Source organism: Camelus ferus, chromosome 13 (assembly GCF_009834535.1).
Source record: "Camelus ferus isolate YT-003-E chromosome 13, BCGSAC_Cfer_1.0, whole genome shotgun sequence".
Lineage (NCBI taxonomy): Eukaryota > Metazoa > Chordata > Mammalia > Artiodactyla > Camelidae > Camelus > Camelus ferus.
In genome coordinates, this window is record NC_045708.1 from 64,666,572 (window position 1) to 64,680,420 (window position 13,849).

Consider the following 13,849-nt stretch of genomic DNA (forward strand, 5'->3'; position numbering starts at 1 on the left):
ATATGTTACATGGGTATAATAATAGTACTTACCATGTATATTGTATATAATATTATGAGGATTAAAGAGAGTTATACACTTGAAGCCTTTGAAAAGTCCCTGGCATGCAGAAAGCCCTTAGTAAGTGTTAACTGCTAGTATCATCATTATTACTCTTACAATTAAAAGAACTTTCAGGGTAGTCTGTCCTCTGAACTGTATTTTCCTTCCCAGGTTTTCCAAGCTTCTTAATTAGTACAGGAGATCATTCAGTGTATTCACTGTGTGTTTATGACAGCAATGCAGCCACTTACTTTAGTTTAAAATATCTGATCACAAATCTTGCTATCTCTAATAATTATCAAAAGCACAGAAATGGAATTGCATTTTTACAGGGGTGATTCATTAGAATTAATGACACAATAAATAGGACGGACCTTACCCAAAACCTTGCTTTTCCAGCAGTCCTTTGTGGCGCCTTAAAGTCTTTTCTTAAGTGGAAAGGAGATCAAAGGTCCTTTAAAAATCGAAAAATCCAGCGTATCATTCTAAGGAATCTCTGCGGTCAAGCTTAAATTTCTACCCTAAGTTGTCTGCTCTGAGTCTAAGTCTCCAGAAAAGCTCTCTTTGGGTTCTGTCACAGGGCTGTTTTGTTCATAGAACACTGCCTTCTAATAATACTTGAACTTGAAGCACCGAGCACACGATGAAATACAGAGGCTCACTTGGCGGCGAGAAGGCAGTGTCCGCCCCACTCCCCTTCTCATCTTGTCCAGACTGTTGTCTGCTCTCACCCAGTGTTCCATGCCACTTTTCTTTTACCTCCTGACAGCACAACCGTCTTAGCATCGAGGAGATCTAGAGTCAGTTCCTAGTTTTTCCTCCTAGAAGTTGTGAGCCTGCAGCTCTATTTCCTCTTTTCTAAAATGGGACACTTGAGGAATGTGAAAGATGCGAGCATATGACGAGCGCTCTGCAGAACTCCTGACGCGTGTAAGTAAGTGCCGTGCACATGTGACGGCTTTGGCTTCCACCTCCGCCATGATCACCATTTTTTGAACTATGTAATGAGACCCTGTAAAGTAATGCGTCTTCATCTTTTAAAAATGGCTTCCTAAATAATAAGGATCTGGGTCCTTTAAGCTGAATTGTAGCCCTCACTCGGGGCGGGCGGGGGGGGGGGGGAGGGGGTGTGGCGACAGCCATCACTGAAGAATTAAAAGCAGCTGGGGTTAGGCACAGATGATCCTTTAAAGTGGCGGTTCAGATAGAGTGTAAGAGGGCCAGAGGAATCAGTCAGGCCAGGGTAAATTACTTGCTGCATGGGAGCAATGAATGGCTGTGAAGAGAAGCTGTCTGGTGTTAAGAAGGCAATTAACACTTGGATTAAAGATAGTAGCAAAGTTCAAGTTGAAAGCGTTGGGGTTGAAAGCAATGAAAATGGCCTGAGGCAGTTATAGGTGCCTACTGTTAAATTAGGAAGGGTACATGCAAGATTGTTTTTTTTTTTTTTTAAAGAAATGTCCTCTACTCATGGTATTGTATAAATAAAAGAATGTAACATGTAGTATTAAAGAATTTATTTTGGTTAAAAAAGTGTGTGCGGGGGAGTGGAGAGCTTATTCCCACATCCGTACAGTACTTCACTCTAAAAGTAACTCAAACTATCTTACCAGTATTTCCCCAACTCCATTATTTCCTGATGATGGCCTAGGAATTACCGGAGAAATCCCCATCGACCTGTCCACCTTTACAGTGGATCCAAAGTTGAAGAAGAAAACCATGATGGGCACGCTTCTCTTGAGTCAGAACCAAACTCTGACTCTTTAGCTTTACAGATAAGGCTCTACAGCTCAACCATCACGTCCCTTGATTTCTCTGCTCTCAACCAGATACAACTTTTTTTCCATTCCCCAAGCAGTGACCTTCCATTTCTTGGTTCCTGGTTACAGAAATTGGCTTCATCTGGCCATCTGAAACACTGTAAGCCCTTCTCTTGACACACCTAGAGGTAATCAGGAACTACCTTGAGTTTCAGTATTCCTATTTATTGTGGTAGATGATTAAGAGGTGACCTGCAAAGGTCTCAAACTGGTGCAAAGATGTGTCATTTTTCACATGCCAATTTGGTCTCAGTAACACCTCACTAGCACATGCTGGAAACTTCATAAACACTTGTTGATTAAAAAAAATGAAAATGATTAAAATGTAAAGTGACCCATTTTTCTCCTAAACAGAAAGGTTTTAAAATCTGAGGACAGAAATGCTTTGAATTAAATATTAACTTTATAGCAGATTTTTCAAGTGGTTTTATAGATAATATCTTTGAAAGTTTCCTATAACTTTCAAATAAACAACCAGAATCTCTGAAAAGTGCTGGAGAGCTGAATTAGGGATAAAAGTTTCAAATATTCTTTGCTTGCTAGAGAACGTGGTACTTATATACATTCATCTGGTCTGGAGTTTAAATTCCCACTCTCATTGTAATTAATGAAGAATTCAGACTTCAAAAGGCAAGGAAAATTTGACTAGGTTGGTGTAACCAAGGTTGGTTTGACCAAGATTTTTTATAAACCTAGTTATTCCTAATTTATTCCAGAATCTTTCTTCCTGAAAAGGGTTTATTGTTCAATCATTTGTGGACAATAATGAATGAGCCTAATTATAAGTTAAGTTAGCTTACTTACTGCATAGCTGTCTTAGAAACATTTATGAAACATGAACAGCAAACAGGTCAGAATTTAGGTAACATCCTCAGGAACAGAACTGTGCTGTCAAGGGGCAGGGCGTGTGGGAGTTACGACACCGACAGATGAAGGAGGCGGCACCGAGACGCTACTGAGCAGGACTGCAGAGCAGCACCTTCTCTCCCACCGCTGATGCCTGCCTTGCATGGCTATTAATTTGTAAGTCATTCAGCCTTTCAAGATTAAATCATGCTTAACTTCTCAAAAGAACTGGCTCAGTGGCAGAGAAGAATTTATCAAGAGGGTCAGACAATTACACAATGATCTTAGGACAATGTGTAAAAATCATCTTGATGATTACAATGATGTCTTTGTTTTATGGCAGAGCATCTTAATTGTACTTGGCCTCCTCCATGCTGGCATTGGAACCCACGAACAGCTGTTTTACATCAGTGCTCATTTGGTACATTCCACACAGTCCATCCGTTGTGAAGTGCAGTCAATCAATTCTCCAATTTTTCAACAACCACAGAGCCTGATAAGATATGTTTTCTGAAGACAAAATGGTTTCAGCTCTGTAGCTAGCATATTTTACACTAGCCATGCACCTTCTTCTCCACTAGTATGTTTCTGTGTTGCCTTTCGCACCCATGACTAATAACACCCCATGCCTAATTTCAGGCTGTGGGCTGTGCTCATCTCAACTTGGCTGGTTCTCCCAAATCCTGTTTCTTTGAGTGAACATCACAGGTAGCATCTTTTACAAATAGCACGTTGGTCATACAGATTTAGTATTGTTTAGAGGATGGGAGGACAGAATTTGTGTCCAGTGGCGCAAGTCTACTCCCTTTTCTCCCATCCACTCTGGGACCCTCATTAATCAAAATTTTATGTTTTCATCATTGAACAGGCTGAAAAACATAGTCCATCATGCATATATGTGAGTAGATATCCTGAAGGGAAAAGCTGACTGTATAAATCTGTGATATCAATATTCTCACAATGCATTTTGCATCTCAGCAATATGCAAAATGCATCTCAATGCAGAAAGGTAAAACATTGTGAGAAGTCTTTCTGGTTTTCTACAAAAAAAAAAAAAAACTATTGCAGTTGATGTATGGTTTAGCTTGTAAAATGCCCAATAAATTTTCACCAAATACCATTTAAATTACAGTGAGTCAAAGTCCCTCTAATACAAGCTAAACTCAAGAAAAAAAAACAATAAAATATCTTAGGTATTAATTTTGCCAAATACTGCTTAATTTGGCATGATGTAGACAATTTCATCCTATAACAGAAATAAATGGAATTCTAAATATATGTATGATCTATAAATTTGGCAACAGAGAGGACTGAATGAAAGTGGCAATGACAAAAATCAGGATAAACTAAGACTCATGGGGAAACAATGGAGATGATACAATCTTCCAATACTGAAGAAATCACATGCAAGCTATACATCAAATAAACCCCAGGGTGCCTCCTCGTGTCCGACTTGTAAAGTGGAGAATTCTGACATCGATACTAGAGAACTTGAAATGACTAAACTGTGGCTAATGACCCCGTTTCATGGAAGAATAATGTTCATTCACCATTATTAGTGATACTTGTGAACACGGCACTTTCCTTCCATTACTTAGTTACTAGACTGTTCTAAGCCAATTCCTCTGTAATAACATAGTTTGTGGTGTTTCCCCAAATCCACACCACCTGAAGATTCATTCGCCCTGTGTTCTTAGGGTAATGCTGCCTCTGATCAAGGTGATCCGAGAATCTTCCTCTGACTTAAGAACTCCAGTTCCCACTAACTGGGCTCTGATACTGGCTCCTAAATGGCTCTAATTCCAGTCACGTTCATGTGAACTGTCTCCATCAGGACCTATTCCTCAGAAACCAGATTTCCATCTTGACACCAGCCCTTATCTGATCATCGTGTCCTATCCCTTCACCTGCATACTTGTATGTAAGTAAGAAGAGATTTATTGTTTTAATTGCCCAATCTAAACATAATTTAATTGCTTCTCTGATTGCTAGCATGTAAAGAAAGGCTAGCGAATTTAGGTATCTAGTCTGAACTTTAGGCAATTCTGAGATAGATTTCTGCAATTAAAATTAATTGCAACACTTATTGGAGTGAAGAAAAAGTATGGAAGTAAAGGTTAACACCATAAAAAGAACAGAAGAATCTAAGGGGAAAATTAGGTCTCCCACTTTTTTTTCCTATTATGTTTTTCAAGAATCTTTTAAAACTAGGAATCAAGACCATTTCCCTGGTTACAAAGGCTTTATACCATTAAGGCAACAAGCACAGTGGACTTTCCATTCTGGAAGATTAAAACTGCCAAAGCTTTGATATTATGTATGAACATTTGTGCTAAGCAATTTGAAAAAGGCCCTGAAGTCTCCAGCGCTATCAATGACTAGGCTCCTTTTCCCTGAACCTAAGCACCAACTTCTGAAAAACAGATTTTTTTTTCTGATATCTACTACCTGGAATTTGTCAGATGATTGTCCCACCTGTTTGACTAAAACCACTGATTTTAGCCTGGGTTTGAACCTTATCTTTTCCCACCTCAATCCATCACCTTAACCCATCAAACCACAAGAACTCACCTGCTACTTCCCGGAATGACTCACTGGCCGTCCCCTGATCCCACTGGCTACCTGGGCTCCCAGTCCAGGACTTTGCTCCAAGTCTCGGATTTCCCGTTGCTGCTTGGCCCAACACTATGACTAGCTGTGCAACACTTCAGACTTCAACTGCCAAGAATCCTGCTGCGGACAGAGTGGGCCATGCTGATTATCCCACCAAGTGATGGATGCCTTGATGACTTCTGTCTTTGAGAGAAAAACATAGCGTCTAGTCAGAGTGAACTGCATAAGTGGAATAGAAAGGTTGGACTAGATAATTTCCAAAATCTCTTTCAGGTCTCAATTCTGGGTTTCACATTTTATAGACAAGAAAACTGAGGCTCAGAGCAGTTGACTCTTCTACAAAAAGAGAAAATGTGAAGTGGGCCTATGGATAAAGAGGGAGGTACCATCAGAGATGCACTAGTAAATGCTGAACACCAGATCTCTGGTGTAGGGGCAGTGGGGCAGGGGTGGAAAAAAAAAAAGCCCTGATTTCTATAGCATTTCTGTGGTTTAATTCTGTGATGGTGATTTCTGTGGTGTAAGTAATCCCATGATATCTGATTTCAAACTACCAACATGAGTCAACCAGCTGCAAAATCCCTTAAATCAGCTCTTGGGAGCGCGGTACCAGGCAGCTCCAGCATACTCCCGACAAAGTCCTGGTTTTACAGAGATAAAGGAAGGACCACTTAACTTGGTTCTGTTTCCCTGCATTCCTCTAAACTTCATGGGTAAAAATCACTTAACCCCAACCTGAGGGCATAATCCCATTGCAGATTCTGAGACTAATCCTGTCCCTAGACCCGGGGAGCAAAGGGCCCCTAGGCCAGTGGCTCACTGATTGAGCTTGGGTTTCTTCAGGCTTCCTCACAGCCCTGTTCCCTCCCTTGCTCTTCTGTTCTACTGTGAGACCAGCAAGGTTTCTCAGGGCCTAGCTTGCTGGTAACTAAAATCCATCCCAAAACACACTTCTGAGTTTATTTTAGTCTAATATTTTATCCAGTTGTGCAGGTGAGGACTGAAACACAGAGGGAGGCAGCTGCAGTTGAAGTGGGGGAAGGCGGCCTTGGGGCGGTGTGAGAAATGCTCATGATGAATAAGCTCCCAGATCTGCAGCCACTATAGAAACGTGCTGTTTCTAAAGACATTGAGCTCCTTTATCTTCTTTCACTTCTGATTTATAAAAGACCAAAAATGCACAAAAGCCTTTGATGCTGAGTCAAAGAAACATCAGATAGAGTTATGTACCTCCCTGTCGAACAAAAGGCATTCCACTATGATGTCATCAGATCCACTGAATTCAAAACGTAGCCTGGGAAACCCTTCATGAATAACTATGATTTTGAAACCAGAATTTAAAAAATACTGACTCTGGCACAAAAATGAATGAATAGTCATACCCAGTCAGGATCACAAATCATAGTTCACTGAGCAACTTGTCAACAATTCTGAGAAAATGAGCCCAACCATAGCGACATAAATAAATGAGAATGCAGCCAACAAATGAACTATTATTGCACAAACCTTTAAACTTATAATTATGCAGACCATGTAGTCATATGAAGAATGCTTGTGATTTGTGAAGGTAAAAAGATGTAAAATTGTATACCATTAAGAGTATAAAAATATTTTTAAATGCACAAAGGAAAAAAGCCCTAGAAGGAAACATTGTAAATTGTTTATGTTGCTTCAATTAGGGTGGGAATTATTTCTTCCTTTTTTTCACTTTCTAAATTTTCTACTATGTAGTTATATATTATTCTTATACTGAAAGACTATCTAAGGTAAAAATAAATCATTAAATAAGAAATTTGCAAGCATCTTGGATCCCTAACCGGGACCCTGACCACTTATGGGAACACTGAGAAAGTCCTGCTCCGAATGGGACCCTCACTGCGCTCTTGCAAGCCTCGTGGCAGCCCTCATCACAGCACTAAGACCAGAAATACACTTCAAATACCAAAAAGACTTGGGGCAAACTGAGGACATTTCAGGGGAGTCGCTGTCATTTTCTCAACTCCCTCCTGAAAGGCCAAGCACCCTCCCCGTCACACCCTTATTACTTCTGGAGATGCCTCAGCTCGGGGACGATCTCCTGCAGACCATCCCTTTCCCTTACTATGGTCTCTGGACCTTTACTCCATTGTTAACTCACTTCCTAACATCTTTAACCTCCTGAAACCCATGGGCCTAGAGAAGGACCTGGCCTTCTGGCTTCCCTCAGTTGCTTCCAAACTGCTGATGCTCCCCACTGCAGTGAACGATACTCCCACTCCAGTGGACGATGCTCCCACTCCAGTGAATGATGCTCCCACTCCAGTGAATGATGCTCCCACTGCAGTGAATGATACTCCCACTCCAGTGGACGATGCTCCCACTCCAGTGAATGACGCTCCCACTCCAGTGAACGATACTCCCACTCCAGTGGACGATGCTCCCACTCCAGTGAATGACGCTCCCCACTCCAGTGAACACTTCTCCTTGAGGCTGTTATTCCCCGGTCCCACTTCCACCCTTTCCTCGTAATGTTATTTACTGTCCCCTGGAAGCCTCCTCTTTTTCACCGAAGACTGCAGCAGACGGCTCACTATCTCTGTCTTTACTCCCACTGGCAAAACATAAATCCAGATCAATACCGTACCTGCATTCTCTTATACCCGAGTGGATAAAACTGCTGAAAAACCAAAAAGCTCTGCAAAGTGGCGCTGCTACAACTTTGAGATCCCCTAGCTTAGTGTTCCCTAATCCTATCTCATCCATCTTCACCAGAGATGGAAAAAAGGCCTTTGGTGAACAAAGTAGTGAGTTGTGTGGAGTCCATGCCACTATCAACTGATGCTCTCTCAGCTCCAAATTCACCCTTCAAATATATACTCCCTGATTATGGTTGGAACTGCGTTAAGCACTTCTCTGTAAACTGAGCATGATGTGACGCTTTCTCAGTAGAGCGCGGGGAGGGACGTTGCAGGAGGAAAGGGCTCTCCCGAGGTTTCGGCTGCAGCGTGGTGGGTCCACAGCGTGGGTGTGAGGACATCGGGCGGTACTCGGCCCAGCCGTTCACCCTGAAGGAGAAGGTGCTGTCCCTCAAGGACACTGCAGCCCCCGCGTGGCTGGTGATCCTCTGCCTGCTGCCCTTTCTGACAGACTTCAGGCTTCCTGTCAGCACTGACTCCCTGACTGTTTGCACTCGCCCCCTCTCCAGGTGTGTCTCCTACAGTCCTCTGGATGCTGTGCTCCTCCCAACCTCACGTTCCTCCCAATAGGGACACCAGGCCTCCATCTGGGCTGCACCTGGCATCCCACTGCACCATGCACTCACGCAGTGGCCACCAGCTCGCCAGCCCTGCCGACGCTCCAGAGGCTTCCTTCCTGCTCATCCTGTGACGATGGCAGGCCAGCTCTGGCCAGCAAATCAGCAAACTTCTCTGCCATCCAGTGGGCTCAAGTACACGCTTCTCCAATGAGATGTGGACTGCTGCCTTAGGGAGAGCGCCCCCTCCAGGTCTGTCCACCTCATTCAGCCCTGGGATGCCATAAAGAGTATTCTAAAGTCCTAAAGTCACCCTCCTTCATAGTTTAATGGTTCTTTATGTTACACTTCCCCTGTTCAAATCACCATGTGGCTTCAGTCTCCCAACTGAATCCAGACTGCTAGAATCCAAGAACCATTCTCTCTATATTGACACACAGAGGACGGAATTGGTCAATGGAAGATCCCGTCTACATTTGCTGCTTCCACGTCTGGATGTCCTGTCTAGTCTTCATCCTACGGCTGCTCCCTGACCTCCACCCCCACCACTTCACTGAACATACTTCCTCCGAGATCACCAGTCAGCTTGTTGCTAAGTCTAACGGACAGCGTGCTGGACCTCATCTGACTTGACTGGTCTGCTCCACCAACAATGACTGGTTGCCTTTACTTGGTGACACCACCTTTTCCCGGTTTTCCTTCTACTTCTTTGATGATTCTTTCTTAGTCTCCTTCACCAGCACTCCTCTCTGACTGCGTCTTCAATGCTGATGTTTTTCTAGGACTCTGCCCTTGGTCTTCTTCTCACTCCATGTAATTTCTTGTGTGAAGATTCATGGTTTCAATTCTCATTTACGTAAGACACGACCCAGATCTGTCTGCTTAGTTCAGTTCTCTGACCTGAGCGCTGTCTTTCCTCTACACATTTTCTCTGTGACTCACAGGCAATTCAAACTCAGTGTTCCCAAACTTAAATGACCCTCTTCTCTGCCAGATCTGTTTTCCTTCTCCATTTTCTGCATCAGTAAATAATACCACCAGTCCCCTTGCCCTGCCCAAGGCAGGCACCTGGCTGTCTCACATTTTCTTCCCCTCTCTCAGTTTCAAAATCCATAAGTCACAAAATCCTACTGATTCTCCCTCCTGAATAGTCCTTAATCTTCCAACTTCTTTCCATCCCTATGGCCTGTATTTTAGTAAGGGAGTGAAATCTGATTGAGTAAGTAGGAAACTCGTTCAGAAAGGAAGCGGACCACACGGGAGGGTGCACTCCAGACGGTGGGTGCAGCTTCTGCAAGGGCACAGTGGCGTGAAGCCGTGCGGCCTGAGCCCGCGCTGGTCCTCACCGAGCCCGCCACGTGGTCAGCTTTGTGCCAGACTGGTTAGGCTAATGTGCCCAGTTATTCAATTAAATGCTAGTCTAGGTGTTGCTATGAAGGTATTTCACAGATGTGGTAAACATCAACAATTAGTTGACTTTAAGTAGATTATCTTCAATCAGTTGAGGGCTATGAAAGTAAAAACTGAGTTTTCCTAGAAGAAGATAATCTGTCTTAAGGCTACAACATTAACTCCTTCCTGAGTTTCCAGCCTGCTGGACTACTCTATGATTTTAAGCTTGCCAGACCCAACAATTGCACAAGCCAATTTCTTAAAAGAAAAAAAATATTTTATTCATAAACATTTAAATGTGATATATATATATATATATATATATATATATATATATATATATATATAAAATACTATGTATGTCTATCCATCTGTCTATCTATCTACCCATCTAATGTTTCTCTGGTGAACCCTGGCCAATCCATCTGCAAAATTCCCTCACTTGGCCAACTTGAAAACTTGGTGGCCAAACCCACAGATGGGTCTATCTCAGAGTTTCATACTTGCCGTTTACATCCCCCCACATTCAGCTACATCACAAGATATGACAACCAAAGATTATGTTTTTCATAGTCTGTGTATGAAATCATGTGGCATTTGTGATAAGGACTGTACTTTTTAACAGTTGGAAATATACTTAGTTGAAATGTTGGGTTATGAGAGAAGAGACAAAACAAAACATGTCAGGAGAAAACCAGCTGGGTTATCAGTCAATTAATTGGCCTGGCAGTTTTAGCAAAGATTGGTAATTAATTTCTCCTTTGGGTAGAAAAAGAAAAATTAACTAGTTCAACACAGAGATGGGATGAAGTCAAGAACTAAATTCCACTTTTGACTACTGGCTTAATAACCTCCCCCTTTAAAAAAAAAAAACAAACAAACAGAGAATCTGGAGGAGCAAGGAGAGAGTGAGAAGTAGCCTCTTAACTGGAACATTTCATTTAATTCCTGGGGTTGAGAAACAGTAGAAGTAAAAGGTCTTGTTGGGTCTCTAGCAGGCAGAAAGAACCCATTTATACTGTCCAACTATCTCGTGATTTGAAGGGGACATACTTGAATTAAACTTCCCTCCAGAGAAGATCTGGATTAGCTCAGTGATCATCAACAGTCCTGCAAATGCAAAGAAGTCTCCTTTATAACAACTCCCCGCCCTGAGACGTTACATCATGCCTCTACTTAGGGAGTGTCCCCAAGCATGTGCTCTTTACTCAAGAGAAAAATAGCCAATGACCCCCTCCCCCACCAAAATGGTGCTGTGACATGCCAACTCCACAGTGCCCACATAGAGCTCAGAGGATCCCTCCCTTTGTTCATTAGTCAAACAAATACTCTAGAAACTTTTTCTTTGTTTGTTTGAGAGTTTTTTGCTCCACTTTCAGGGTAAAGGTAAGGAAGAAAAGCACAGGAATTCTTTTAAAAGATGTATCGTTTTGAGTAGGGACATGCTTGTCTTAATTTTAAATTGAACAAGTGGAGTTAAAAGACTTCGAGAGTCTAACATTGTATGACCTAGATTTTTAGCTTCTTAACAGTTCCTTGCACTGACAGTGTGCATTAAAATAATTATGGAATGCATTACCTGAAATGTAATCCAATTATCAACTGAATTGCATCAAAAATCACAAAGTAAGCTCAAGAAAACTGTAGTAATAGTATAAAAACGGAGAACTAAAAATTTGGAGTAGGACTTAATAACTCTGTCTCCAAAAGGACTTTCAAATTTCAGTTTTCTTGTCTGAAGTTTTCAAGTAAAATTTGATTTAACCTTTTCCTTAAACATCAAAATTTGCCAGGCAACTAAGTTGGTAGGTCCTCTGCTAATCTTTATCACGAATCTTAGTGATACATAATTATAAGAGGTTTTTTAATCTACACAAAAGCCAGGAATTTTTCTAGTTTCTACTGTGGAAAGTTCCACTTCTGAGGCTCATCCCAACGTAACTACCATGACACCATTTTAATGTTACAGACATTCTGGAAAGGCACAAGGAGTTAGTGAAATAAGGTATCAAGCACTCACATATTTTGTTAAGTTAAAAGAATAAGAATTAATGAAATTTGAATGGTGGGGAAGGCTACCGTGCTATGTATGGATAACAGGCTTATGTCAAGACTCCATTCCTGGGATCTAAATCTACCCCAGACAAAGGCACAAATGATGTTGCCTCCGTTTTGATATTTGTGGAACGTAAACAATGTTGTAAGAGATTTAAAAACAATGACATAGATTTGGTTATACTGTAAATATCATAAATATTCTCATCTAATGGGATAACCATATTAAGTCCCTAAGAATAGCATCTTAACATGTTGACAATGGCATACTGACACACAATAGGCACTCAACTGTCTGCAAAAAAATGTTAAACAAGCATGTGATTATTGCTTTTATGTAATGGGAAAAACTTTCTCAGATTTTTTTCATTATTTAGCAGTTATTGGTCACGTTAAACACAAAAATTGTTATTTCAGTTCACTTCCAGTTGAAATAACTATCCAGTATTGGAAGTCCAGCCATGCACTGGTTTTGCATTAGTTACACATTAATGAAGGATTGTTTCACAGTGCTGTCAATTATAGATCGTCAAATAATTTATAGTCACTCTATGCGTTGCTGAATTACAAATGCTACAAGTGGATTTGTATCAGAGAGACCCTCCCTCTTTTTTTATAACTGCCCCATCTCCAGAAAGGAAGGGATTGCAGGGGTAGGATTTGCATCCTGGTAGCAGCTGAAGCCTTGCCAAGAGCCTGTCTCCTGAGTGGCTGCTGCGAGAACCATCACCACCCTCACTTGGGAAGGGGTGGGGATGGTGACTAAGTCTCTCTCAGCTTAGCCCGTGTCCCAGAAAGAGGGAGGATACTGGAAGTGGAAGGAGTGTGATGGGTGAGAAAAAAACTGCACGGAGCTGTGGCTGTCAGCTCCGAAAAGCTGTGCTCTTCTCCAGTGTCACCAAAGAAGAACCAAAGGCAAGGTCTGTAAACACCCACAGACATAACAGGAGTCTGAGAAACAAGACTTGGTCAAAAGGTTTAAGGAACTGGGATGATTTATTCTAAAGAGAAAAGCTGAGCAAGTTGTGTTGGGGACTCTACATATGACTCAGTAGGAGAAAATAATTCTACAGTTGACTGAACACTTAAGCAATGGGCCAGGCATTTCCACGTACTTGGTCGCCATTTTATCTTAATAGAAACCCTAAGAAGAATCTTCTTATGGATGAAGAAACTGAAGCTCTCAAAAGTTAAGCAACTTATGCAAATCACACAACTAATATGGACAAAGCTGGAATTTTCTCCCCCGTTAACCCAACTGCCACCGTCTCTCCCTACACAGCAGGGACTGCCCTATAAAGTACCCTGTTCTCAGCTGGACTTGGTTACAATCCCAGGGGGACAGGAAGGTGGTCTGTGTGACACCTACCGGCATCTCTAGTTGCCGTGTGTCTGCTAATGGCACACCGACGGCACCTCTCCTTGCTCCTCCCTACCCAAGACAGATGCCACACTTCTTGCCAGGCTACAGAAGGACTTTCAGTCCAACTCTCTGAGTGATTCCAAGACATAATGGTGGTTTTTATACACACACACACACACACACACACACACTTCTCAAAGCTTTTGGATCGAGGTCATATACCTCAATAAAACAGTCATTGCTTTCCAATAAAGAAGTGTTAAGACTCTCACATGGCCAATGTTTCCTGGAAAGTTAGAGAAGAAAATAAAATGAAACAGTCACTGCTGTAAAGGTGCTTTAGGCAGAGACCAATAATGATAACTCAGTAACAGTCCCCCTCACCACATCCTGGAGCCTCACGTGGCACCAACAAGAAATGATGTTAGCTTATGTCTGACATTCCTAAAACCAGAGAATGACAGCGAGGGACTTGGGGTCACCTGG

At 42.0% G+C, this 13,849-nt stretch overlaps 1 protein-coding gene across 2 annotated transcripts in view; it reads right to left on the reverse strand.

Moving 5' to 3' along the window:
• Positions 1–578, reverse strand: part of COL24A1 (collagen type XXIV alpha 1 chain) — a 337,788-nt gene extending 337,210 nt beyond the window's left edge. The window contains exon 1 of one of the 2 annotated variants that reach the window (XM_032494717.1): positions 422–578. The gene's annotated coding sequence lies outside the window, so the exon portion shown is untranslated. Of the gene's footprint in view, positions 1–416 lie in introns of both variants that reach the window. The other variant, XM_032494716.1, reaches the window with a different exon arrangement.
• Positions 579–13,849: the final 13,271 nt, after the last annotated feature.